General features: G+C 45.7%; 1 long non-coding RNA gene across 7 annotated transcripts in view; it reads left to right on the top strand.

The window, feature by feature from the left end:
* The window catches only part of LOC142827856 (uncharacterized), a 112,023-nt gene extending 100,369 nt beyond the window's left edge, over positions 1-11,654 (top strand). For 3 of the 7 annotated variants that reach the window (XR_012902637.1, XR_012902633.1, XR_012902632.1), the window contains 3 exons: positions 1,033-1,451; positions 5,523-5,681; positions 10,993-11,654. This is a non-coding gene — a long non-coding RNA (uncharacterized LOC142827856). The remainder of the gene's footprint in view (positions 1-1,032; positions 1,452-5,522; positions 5,682-10,992) is intronic. The other 4 variants (XR_012902635.1, XR_012902634.1, XR_012902636.1 and 1 more) reach the window with 3 other exon arrangements.
* Positions 11,655-13,073: the final 1,419 nt, after the last annotated feature.

Raw genomic sequence — 13,073 nt, 5'->3', positions numbered from 1 at the left:
CATTATTCTAAGCACATGTACTTTGCAAAGAGACTAATTGGGCAATAAAAACTTATTTACTCCTAAGAAAGATTGACAAACTAGCGCAACTGCAGCATCAGCCATAACAGTGGTGACACAATCAGGCAAATCTTTTCCCTCTAATAGCCATGAAAGAAGCAGCCCAAACAGTAGTTCATTCCATGAGGCTGAAAGGCCAGTTTAAGACTGTCCTGGGAACATCAGGGCTGCTGGCCATCTTATTTTGAAACACCAAGTAAGAATACTGGAGGTGTCTTTAAGCATTTCTGTACATCATTTGAATTAAGAAAATAATTCTTGCTCAAACTTGCTTTTCCACGATTACTTTGAAACATGTTGATATGAGTAATAACTCCCAGAATGTATCAACTGCTGACTCTATGCTAAGCAGGGACATAACATATGCTGTTAAAGCCTCCTGCACTGTTCATAAAGACATATTAGTTTAACTAATGAAAACACAAGGGTATCGTATTCAGTGATAATCAAATTTAAATGTCGTCAATTAATCTCAGACTTCTTTCCCACGGTGGCATTACCTAGCTGAAGCTAATATTAAACACTGCATCTTAATATTGTTGCAAATCTGTCTGGATAGACGAGTTCCTGATTCTTGATGTTCTTTGCGTTGCTACAAGGACCTTCAGTCATGGCAGGACTAGAACTGGGATACTTCTCCCAAAGCACAAGTTCTAGGAACATAAAACAGTATGTGAGACAGAGTTGAGCAGATGAGTTCTGTTCCCAGTCAGTGTACAGGGTTCCATGTACACACACTAGCCAACTGATACAAAATGAAATGGCATATTGTTAGATATGTCTCCTTCTTTTGAAATAATCTAATTGAAAAAGATCAATGCATTTTTCCAGTATGCATCTATTACATTTACAAGAATGGACAAACAAGTTCCAGTGAAAGAGAGATCCTTTCAATCAAAATCTCAGGTCAAGCCTTTTTTAATGTACAGAATAACCACTCAAATCATACTTGTCTCTTCTTTGTACCTCCAGGTTGTGGTTGGAATCCTACAAGAAGCTGCTTTGGCTGTATTTACAGTCTGATTGGTCATAGGAAGTACCATAAATCTTACAAGAGAACCTATTCTTTCATGGTTTCTACAATGGGTACAAAAATTGTTCATGAACAAAGTGGTGGAGAAGCCCCATACTTTTCATTGTTTCTGAGCTCTGAAGATTTGGAAGTGACTGTTGCTAGTGCATGGTCTTTTCACTTCTCTCCTATTGCAGTTCACTTGCATTTCCTTGATGATATTTGCTGGTGTCTGTATGAAGCTTAACTCCTCTCTTCCCTGACAACATTTTTTGAATTAAACAGAATTTGTCAAGTGATATGAATCAAAACCCACATTTTTTCAGTCAGGGAAGCCATCACAATGTTTGGAAATGACACATACAATTGGTATGCAAAGGTAACTTTGTTCTCAACCTTTTCCTTTCTGAGACCTTCAACCCTCTTCCCTACAATAGCCTGTAAAATCTCTATGGCCCAGTTGGGCCACAACAGTTCATCTGCATATAAAAGCTAGGCCAGCATTTAAGAGGTGGGTAGCAAGCATGGCAATTGCCTGAGACCCTAAAAAGCTATGTTGCTCAGACTTCAGCTTCAGGCCTGGGTAGTGGTGTTCAGGGCCTTGGGGTAGTGGTACTTTGGCTGCCTTCCTGAGCTGTAGTGAATCTAACACCAGCCATGGTTGGAGGAAGGTCTGAACCCTGTTCATGAACTGTCAGGCGAACCTGGACCCCTGGTTGAGAACCACTGCTCTAGGACACAGTCACCCTTGTATTGTTATAGTTCAAAGCACTCCACCCTTTAGGGATAGGCAGGGTCTAATCTCATGAACTATGAAACTTCTATCTTGTTATGGAAGCGAGTGCTCCATTAAATCAGAGGTCAAAGTCAAGCAAAGAATTCTAAACAGGAAAACGAACAAAATATAAATGTCTTCCTCTGCTAGAGGTCACCCTATGGCAGATGTTTCTCATGTGTAACAGATCCCAGGCAAGTAAACTGCAGAGCTGAGGCTCTCATCACAATTGTATTGGAAATACTATATTATTTTCAAATTGACTAAAAAGCTGCACTTTGACTTGAGCAATTGGGCCACTGTGAATTGCAGCAGGAGAGTTTAAAAACTAAAGCATAACCTAAGAATTCACTCACTCCTAAGGAGCCATTTTTTAATGCTTGCAGTTTGTAGAAAATGAAGCATTTCAATCATGTTTTCTGGTTAAAAATAACTAGCTAAATTAAAGCAGGTATTATAGGGTTTCAGAATAGATTCTCAGAGCCAAGCATCAAAACCTCATTGAATTGTGGATCTCGGAAGGTTCACTGAGCCAGGAACGAAAATAGTTTCCTCAACATATGATAACACATGATGATATGAAATGCTGATGGAGACAGATTATTTAGATCATAATAAATGAAAAGAGATTGTGGCACAATTATATCTCAATGAAGGAGACTAACATCAAAATTGATGTATACCCTTATTTGATGTTGGTCTTTAAAGATAGTTTTGGTTTTTGTTTTTAAATCCTTCTCCCATATGGCAGACTTTGTTTCAGTGTTCAGACCCTTCAGAGCATTTTTGTGCAGTAACTGCATAATTATGATCCCTTACGGAGCTTTCCAGTCACTTCATATATCATCTATTAAAGGCAGGATTAGCCTAAGGATGTGATGAGCTGGACAGCTGTCTGGGAAGCAGAAAATTATTGGATTTAGGATATTAAGTCTTTGCCCGTGATTTTTCAGAGACCCCAAAGAGTTCACAATTTTTAATGTTATGCCCGCACTGCCAGTCTATGTATCTGTTTGCACCTTCAACTCTAGTTGAATGTCCATGTTCTATAAAATGCACTAGCAGGTATTTGTGCCCACAAAACTTCATGTAAGATACAAAATTACAATCACATCCCTTTATAGGTAATGTAATTGAGATACAACAATAATTGCAGTTTGGTACTGAATCAATGGTCCAATTTTTCCTGTAAATATATAGCAGCAAGCACCTCATAATACCCATTTCATGTTAGAGAGCCCCAAACTGAAGGCAACATGGAGAACTTTAAATTATAACAACCATGAGCTTATGAAAGCTATTTAGCAGTGGTTTCAAAATTAGAGATGTATTTTAAACAACAACAACAAAAAATCAGCACCAAGCTTTGGGCCAGTTCTTTCAAAAACTTGTGAAGCATCTTCTTACAGAACATCCAAACTTATCATTCTGTTTTTAAATATGGTGTGACAGGGCGTTGCCCTGTACTGGCCCTTTAAGTGGCTGAGACCTGGAGTCAGGAGGAAGCCCAGCTGAGGCAGGTAAGGAGGACCCAGCTCAAGGCCATATAGAGCAGCTCCTGGGAGGAGGAGGGGGTCCTGCCTGCCTGCAATGAGGGAGGCTTCGGCCTAGCAAACCCAGGCTACCCAGCCTGAGGCCCTAGGGGCTGCAAGGAGGCAGTCATGGAGGGCAGGGCTTGCATGCAGGCAGCTCTAAAAGGCCGGGCTGCATGAAGCAGCCGCTGTAGGCTGAGTGAAACGTGAACCAGAAATATAAAAGGCAGGCCCTCCAGCTCAGTTAGGGTACGTCTACACAGCAGTGTTATTTCAAAATAACAAATGCTGTTCTGAAATAACATAGTCCGTGTCTACACTACTAGCAGTTATTTTGACATAATGTAAAAATAAGGTCAAGCGAGAGGACTTCTTACTCCAACTCCAACTCCTCATTTTACTAGGAGTAAGGGAAGTCGGAGGAAGAGTGCTCTTCATTGGACTTCCTGCTGTGTAGACATGGCCAAGCACTGAAATAAGCTATTTTGATGTAAGCTATGAATAAGTGTAGTTTATTTTGGCTTTAGCCCTGTTATGTAGATGCACCCTTAGAAAAGAGCTGCCAGAGGAGCTGTATGTCTTCCCCCTCATTGCTGGAACTTGGAGCAGATGGGAGTCAGTACAGTGCCAGAGATCCAGAGAAGCCATCAGACACTAGGAATGTTGAGGAGCTCTTGGCGCTCCCATTAGCAGTTAACCCCAGCAAGATGAATGACAACCTCAGAACCCTGGACTAGGAGTGTAGGAAGGAGTCTAGGGAAGGTGAATAGGGTTTGGCTGTGTCACTGAGTGCATGCTGACCATCCTGCTGTAGCTGCATTTCCCTGCTAACGCAGTGGCAGACCATTCTCCCACTGTTAGGGCCCTATACTGGGTCACAATAGAGTGGGTATGTCTGCACCCCTCTCCCCCCCGGTCACTCCATCATCAGGATGGCTGCCTCCCCATTTTTAGGCAAGAAAGCCAGAAATAGTCTGATGCCCACATGGATTAGAACACCAGATGGTTTTGCTGCCTTTCCCACCAGAGAGCAATCTCCCCAAGACTTCTGTGTGCACCCCTGCTCTGATTGAGCATTGGGGATACCAGAACTGATTGCTGCCCAACCTGGACTGCAGACTAGGGCCTGTTAACTGCTAGCTAATTCCCCCTGAACAGAGTTGCTCTAGGAGCACTGCAGTGATAGGGTGGCATCTCCCTCCCTGACAGACAGGGAGAAAACTGTGATTGCCTTACACCAGAAAAGTGGAAGATATGCCCCAGGTTACAAAGCAGATTGGTGGTAAAACTGGGACTGGAAGCCAAGCCATAGAACTCCTTGTTCATTGTCCTATCTACTCATCCAGTAGAGCATGCTGCCTCTCTCAGCCCAACCGTTTGATCAACTGAGTTAATCCAGTTTTGAAAGTCTAAGTTTGGGAGGTGGGGAACTTTAGTTTTTCTCCATGTATTCAGTGAAATGCTGACAACAACTGATGAGGAATGTCAGAGTGGACTGGTCTTTTTAAAAGAGAACTGCTTCAGCCCACCTATAGTTCATCAACAGCCTTAATGGGGGCTTAATGCATAGAGATCTTCCCTATAAAGAGCCAGAAGGGAACAGGAAACAGGGAGGGACATGTGGCAGGAGGAGCTGCAGTGAACAGGAGGCCATGAAAGGCTGGGGGCTGGAAGCCAGAGCTAGAAAGCTAAGCTCCAGCTAGGAAGGACTGGGAGGTGGGGGAAAGAGTTGTGAAGAACAGTTTGGGACAGAAGATGAGCCCCAGGATTGGTGGAAGATGCCAGAGCTGACTATGAATATTTGTGTTGTAGTGATGGACTAGAATAGATTTAGGGACATTGAGGATTGCTTTTGCACCAGGCTGGTGTGTAGTTGACTATGAGAGAGAGAGAGGCAGAGAGAGAAATTATGGGGATGTCTTACACCGAAACAGACGTGGGGTGCTGTAGAGTCACACCTGTCCATAAAAGGGCATTTGGAAGATAGCTTATCCCAGTACAAAGCCCCAGTGTAGCATGATCATAGTCCTCAGTGAAGATAAGAAAATTATCCAACCTTGTAGAAAAGTTGTGGATTGTTGACCTTATGCTTAAACAGAACATGTCCCAATCTTTGATACAACATTTTCTATGTGTATTTTAGGTTGCCTCAAGGCTGAGAAACATTGGGACAATCAAAATCACTTTATTGTTAAACCTCAATGCTACCCAACTTAAGGCATTATTGCTATGCTGATTTGGCAACACGGCTGAACATGTGTTCATAAAACTGAAGCTTTGTCCTTTTAAAGATATCCTGCTGGTTAGTCCAAAATAAGAGTTATAATGAAACATAACATCTTTTAAAGCTCTTATAAAAACATTGATATTCATATAAAACAAGCACTGAGGGTATGGGGAAAAAAGGAAGAACATTGACCTCGATTTTACTATATAGTCTGTCACCTGAAATAGACTCGTTCATTCTCATAAACCTACTAATCTAAACCGAATGCACTTGTTGAAATATCCTGGAGTTCTGGGAGCATCAAGTATTCAGGCTGGTTAAAAACATGTTATTCTGCTCAGCAGTTTGCAACATTTCCAGTGGATCTGATGCACCTTGCTGTGTATCAAGGTGAGAATAGAAAGCCCCTTGTTCCTCATGCAATTGCTCATCTTGCAGTTATAAAAAAAAAGTGAACCTCCAATGGAGCAGGAAATAAAAACTCTTTCTTCAGCTGCCTGAATCTTCAGCAATTTAGCAGAACTGGTATTAGAATATCTGGAAATAAACAAATCTTATCCTTTGGAAAATCACCTTCTTCACTTTTCAGATTGCCAGATTTCCTTTTGCAAGAAGGTTACTAAAAATAATCATTAATGGCAAATTTCACATCTTATTAGATGTATCTGAAATCTACTGCTCTCCATTGTATTAAGATGAACTCTAAAATTTAGTCTCAAAGTCTAATATTAACAAGAGGGCAACCAATAGCTCACACAGATTACTGTTCTGTAAATCTATTAAACTTGTTAATCGTGACTATTTTTGTTTTAGAGACTGTGAAAGGGATGGCCACTTAACTGAATCAGTATTTCATCACGCCCAGAATATTCTCTAGATAACATGTCCTTTGGGTTCAGAGACATTCTGAGATCTTCCATGTTCAGCATACCTTCCCTCTGCAGTTACCAATAACTTGACTCCAAATTCAGTTTGGACTTCTTAGCCCCTCTGTTCTGTGTAGGTGTTCATTTTCAGTGTTTATGAACCATGCTCAACAGTTGCATTTAAATAACCTTTCTTTGGGTTTGGTGCTGCACTTGCAGTGCATTCCACACAAATTAACAAAGTTCTCAGATGGACTTCATGGATCTCCAGTTTGTCTCCATTTACACAATTTCTGTGTGAGAGAGTGTTGGGTTTTTGCGTGTTTTTTTTTTAAATAGGGGAAGGATAGTGGCGTGGGCTGTGTGGTGAATGGATATGATGAGAGTTTTCAACATTTTCTAATGTTTCTAGTGTCATCTTTTTCCAATCTCTTTCCATTGAAGATTCATTCTTGGATGATGTGATCCATCTTTGTTGTCTGCAGTTCTCAAACACTTTCTGTGGGGCAACTCAAGATGAATGGGAGCCAGTGGCAGTATGAAGGGATAAGAGTACAATGAGATATGCTCGCCATAGTGGAGAAGGCAGGCAGACATATGTTGCCCCAGCTGGATCATTTGCATTATTTTCACATACAGCTTAAGATGCAGTGAATTACAGTCACTCAATCTGGAGGTGACATCTAGGAGGAAGGGCCACAGAGTCCTAGCAAACCGAAAGAGAGTGGTTGTGTTAGTCACTTACGGTATGTCTAGACTACATGCCTCTGTCGCCAGAGGCATGTAAATTAGACTACCCGACATAGTCTATGAAGCCGGGATTTAAATATCCCCGGCTTCATTAAAATAAAAATGGTCACCACGCTGTGCCAGCTCAGCTGATCGTCTGCACAGCGCAGCAGTCAAGATGCAGCTCGATCGACAGAGAATGCCTTTGTCGACCAATCCGTGTCTTGACTGCCATGCTGTGCCGACAATCAGCTGAGCTGGCACCGAGCAGCTGCCATTTTTATTTTAATGAAGCCGGGGATATTTAAATCCCGGCTTCATTGATTATGTCGAGTAGTCTAATTTACATGCCTCTGGCAACAGAGGCATGGAGTCTAGACATACCCTTATGTATTGGTCATTCAAATTCATCAATGAATTAGCCTGGTCCAGGATTTGTCACACCCATTTGACAAGTGGGGGCTAAGTGCTTTCAGTGGAGGGAGAAATATGGCAGTCTAGTTCTTTGGTCTTATCTGTGATAACTTTGAGCCATCTGCTCTTCATCCAGGAACTGCTCTCACATTTGCTTCCAATGTCTCAGTGTTGGTGGTTTCCACCAGTGGAGAACGAGGCAGTTGGTCATCACTGGGGCATTGTTGGCAGTGGAGCCAGGACATCTGTCTCCTTTCCCTTCCTCTTTCCCCTAGTGGGCTCATATTTTATTTTTAATAGATATAAGCAAATGAAGAACTGTCATGATGAAAATAATGGTCCATCTAGCCCAGTGGTCACCAACCAGTACATCGGGATCTACTGGTAGATCTTGGAGCCTCTGACAGGCGATCCTGACTAGTTTGGCCAAGAGACTATCAAGTGCCAGCATTTCAGCTGCCCCTCCCCCCACTTGTGCTCCTCTTCCGCCCTTTGCCTTGGAACTGTCCCTCTCCTTGGGGAGCATCCTGCTTCCTGAGCAGGGAAGCGAGAGAAGGGGTGCTGATGTCAAGGTGCCCCCCTCCCATTCTGTATCCTTTCAAAGCAGAGAGGCAGAACAACAGGACTTGGAATGGAGTTTGCTGGCTGCTTTAAGAAATGGGCCAGGGCCAGGGCAGGGGTGAGTTAGCCCCACTGCACCATCACCCAGGAGCCACCTGAGGCAAGCAGCGCCCAGCTGCAGCCCGCATCCTGAAATCCTACCCCAGTCATGAACCCCCTCCTGCACCCCAAGCCCTGAGCACCCTTGCATCCAAACACCATCCCAGAGCCTGCACCTAGAACCCCTTCCTACATTCCAACTGCCTGCCCCAAGAGCAGCTCAGAGCCCCTCTCACACTCCAGATCCCTTAATCCAAGACCAGAGCCTGCACCTCTACCCCAGCCTGATGAAAGTGAGGATGGGCAAGGGAGGGAGGATGGAGTGAGCAGGGGCGGGGCCTCGGAGAAAGGGCGGGAGAGAAGCAAGAGTATTTAAATTTGAGGTAGATCTTGGATTGCACTTAAATTCAGGAAGTGATTTTGTGTTTAAAAAGTTGAAGAACACTGATCTAGCCCAATGCCCTGTTTCTGACTGTGGCTAGTGCCAGATGCTCCAGAGGGAAGGAACAAGAACCGGGCAATTATTTAATGATCCATCTGCAGTTATCCAGTCCCAGGTTCTGGCAGTTGGAGGGTTAGGGGCACCAAGAATATGGGTTTGCATCCCTGACCATCTTAGCTAATTGCCTCCATATAGATTTACCCTCATAAACATATCTAATTCACTTTTGAACCTGGTTATATTTTTGGCCTTTGCAACATTCCATGCAACAATTGCCACAGGATGACTGTGTATTATTATATGAAGAAGTACTTCTTTTTGTTTATTTTAAACCTGCTGCCTATTAAGTTAATTGGGTGATCCCTTGTTTTTATGTGAAGGGGTAAATAGCACCTCCTCTATTTACTGTCTCCACACTATTCATGATTTTATAGACCTCTAGCATATCTCTCCTGTATCACCTCTTTGCCAAGCTGAGCAGCCCCAGTCTTTTAAATTTCTCCTTACCTGACACTTGTTTCAATCACTAATCATTTTTGTTGCCCTTCTCTGCACCTTTTCAACTTCTAATATATGTCTTTTTAGAGTATTCAAGGCATGGGCATACCCTGAATTTATATAGTGGCACTACAATAGTCTCTAGCTTGTTATCTATCCTTTTCTAAGGGTTCCTAACACTGTTAGCTTTTTTTTATTGCTGCTGCACATTGAGCGGATGTTTTCAGGGAACTGAGGGAAGTCATTAACAAAGAAAGTCATTGACTCTGATTCTTGTGTGGATTCAACCATGAGAAGCTTAAACTATCAAAGTTTAGCTAGTAAGTTAGAAAGGTCAAACACTGGTATGGGTATTCTTCAAATTAAGCGTATCTTTGAAGTTTTAAAAAGCATCCTCATTCATATTTGTTTCTTGGAGTAGACATCTCATGTATTATTCTCTGTGGGTATGTCTACACTGCAAAGTTAATTCAAAATAACATCCCTTATTTTGAATTAATTTCAATGGTGTCTATACATGCATTTAATTCAAAATAACGGAGTGCTTATTTCGAATTTGGTACACCTCATTCTATGAGGAGTAACACCAAATTTGAAACAGCTAATTCAAAATAAGTAGACACTTAATTCGAATTAGCTGGCCTCCAGCCTTTCCCAGTTTTCCCTGGTGGCCACTCTGGGCACAACCAGGAAAACTCTTCTCCTCTCCCACAGTCCCGGAGCCCTTAAAGGGGTAGAGTCTGGCCACTGGGCACGTGCCAGAGCCAGGCTTGCCAGCATCCACAGCACCTCACCCAGTGGCCACACAATGCCAGCCAGCCGTCCCCCTCCCAGTCCTCCAGCACCTAGGGGCCAGCCAGGGGCTGTAGATGGCGCACGCCCTCGTGGACTACTGCGGAGATCGTGGACCTCCTTGAGGTTTGGGGGAAGGCCCCCAATATCCATGATCTCTGCACTAGGTGGAGGAACACGGCTGTCTATGGCCCCATAGTGGCCACCATGGCCAGAAAGGGCCACAGGCGCACGCAGGAGCAGGTGCGCCTCAAAGTGAAGGAGCTATGGCAGGCATACACCAGGGGCGGTGCCGCAGCAGGGTCTGACACCTGCCCCTACTTCCCCACCCTTGACCGCATCCTGGTGGGTGGGACGGCCCACATCACCATGGGGGGCAGTGAGCAGGGACTGGAGGGCCCTTACCTGGGTGCAGCAGAGGGGACATTGCCGAGGGTGCCACGCCGGCAGGACCCCCATGCTGTCCCAGCACCAGAGTCAGCAGGGTTGTCCGGAGAGGCCACACCAGATAAGTGCCATCACCGTCCCCTACCTGGGGAGGGGCAGATCAGGGACCGCGCACGTGGGCCTTGCCTACCACACATCAAGCAGCAACATGTGCACGTGCGAGCACGTGCCATGCCACCCGTGACACCCAGGGGCCGTGGCCTGATAGGCACATGCATGTGTGAAGAGACCTCACACACTCCTGACCCTAGAGCAGGACACAGCACAATGACCTCCCTTCACACACCCACCCCCTCTACACAGAGGCAGGGTACATCTCCCCCCACTTCAGCCACACTATACATGGCACAGGGGCATGGGTGCAGTCTCAGGGTATCTCCCACTCCCAGAGATAGCTGGACATACCAAACATGGCCTCTGGGCAAGCACAACAGCTCTGACGGTGCAGGGCACGGTCATTCTCTCCTCGCAGAGGGGGGCTGGACTTCACCCTCTGTGTCCCCAGGGAGAACTGACCACTCCTCTTCTTTCTCCACAGCCGCACCACCTGCACGTGCAGGGTGGACCCCCCGCCCGGGACATGCTCCCACACCCGAGGGCTCCGCAGGAACACCACAACACTGCCAGGGTACCACAAGCAGCACCTGGGGGCCCTGCGAGACCAGACCCGCATCATGGAGCAGCAGGCGCAGGAAGAATGGGAGTTCTGGTGGGAGTTGCTTGCCCAGGGTCATGCCATCTGTACCCAGCTGCAGACCCTGGTGCAGAGCATGCTGCCTCGTGCCGCTCCCACGCTTGCTGCCTCCCCAGCTCCTGCTCCTTCTGCCACTCCTTCTCCCCCTCCTGCCTCTCCCTCCTCAACCTCTACAGCCCCCTCCTCCTTAATCCTCACACCCCCCACCTCAACCTCCACACCCTCCTCTCCATCACCCGGTGATGCCGAGGCCCCCTCACCCGCTGAGCTGGGAGACATGTGGCCTGGCAAGACCCTCACCCCTAAGGCCTGAGCTTCCCCTCCCTCTTCTTCCCCTTGCTTCCCCCTTCCAGCTCCCTCCTCCAAGTTTTCTCCCTCCCTCTCTCACCCTCTCTCCTGACTTCTCCCGTCTCCTTTCCTCAGTCTTCCCAGAGGTTCATTCCCCCTCCCCAGTTGTGTTAAATAAACAGAGTTTTTATTTTTGAAAATATGTGTATTTTATTTGACACGAGGAAGGAGGGCTAGGGAGGGGTAAGTGGAAGGATGTGAGGGAGAAATAAGGCACAAGCCCCCAGTGGGGCAGACCACAGAGACTGTGAGTGCTCCTCAGGGTGGACACTCTCCCGCAGGGCCCCCTGGATTCTGACAGCCCCACTGATGGACTCCCCGGATGGCAGCCTGCAAAAACTGCAGCCAGGCTGATGGCAGCGCATCCACAAGACGCACCAGAATGCCCAGGGGCAGCGCTGTTTCCATGTTGCAGAGTGATAGGGTGTCCCGAGTGAGGGCATCCAGAGCACGCAGAGACACAAATGCTTTGCTGTCCCTCATCGAGGTAGACAAGCAAGCAGAGATACCTGAGAACTGGCTGTCCGGAGTGGGGTGGTAGGGTCCCTTTAAGCACGGACCTCAGATAGCCACAGGCAGCAGCCCCACCCAGGAGGTCCTGACCTGCTGCCCTGCCGGCACTGGTTCCGGACAGCCTTAACTCCGATTCAGAGTCCACTCAGTGTGGACGTGCTCTTTCGAAATAGCAAAATGCTATTTTGAAATGCATTTTCTGTATAGATGTGTTAATTCAAATTAGCTTATTTCGAATTAACTATTTCGAATTAAGTTAACTCAAATTAACGCTGTAGTGTAGACATACCCTGAGACATCTGTGCATCTTCACACACAGAAACATACCCACAGTGACATTCTCCTTTAACCCACACAGCACTTTGTCATTTGAAGGATCCCTTCCACACAGGTGTCTGAATCTATTTGCTTCAACTCACATAAGTCTCAGACTTGTCCAAATTTGTTTTTTGGTAGCTGTCCCTGTGCAATCTGCCTGCGTAGGCTATGTCTATGCTGAACATCACTCGCAGCACCGCATGGAGGTTGCCTAGCTATATGAAGCAGTGAAAAATAAGCTGTTTCCGCCCTATCCTTGTCATGTCAGTGAGGGGCTCTGGCAGGGGGAGATAGTAGGAAATGGTTCTAGCAACAAGGAACTGATGGAGGATTTCACCTGGCTTCTCTGCTGTGAGACCCTCTCTCAACTGCTGGAGCTTGCCCTAGCCATGGGGAAAGACAACAGCTGCAGGAAGACAGGGGGGACATTAAACTTCCAGAAATATCAGTGGAGACAGAGAAGGCACTGCTTGGATGAATAGAAAGATTTGTATAGTACCTACGCAAAGGACTCAGATGTGTCTTTACTCACTCACAAAGTGTCTCACAGTCTACAATAGATATTTACACTGTTGGTAGAGGGATAGGTAGCACACATACTCTGTATGCTGTTGAAAGAGATGTATGGTGTAGACATACTAGTGGCCATGTCTACACTAGGAAAGTATTTTGAAATTACTAAATTTGGCTTAACTCTCGATTTAACAAATTTGAACTAATGTGTCCATACTATGAGGAAGCCTAGA

This window comes from Pelodiscus sinensis, chromosome 3 (assembly GCF_049634645.1).
Source record: "Pelodiscus sinensis isolate JC-2024 chromosome 3, ASM4963464v1, whole genome shotgun sequence".
Lineage (NCBI taxonomy): Eukaryota > Metazoa > Chordata > Testudines > Trionychidae > Pelodiscus > Pelodiscus sinensis.
Note: the sequence above shows the minus strand (reverse complement) of the source record. Positions and strands in the feature narration are given on the sequence as shown.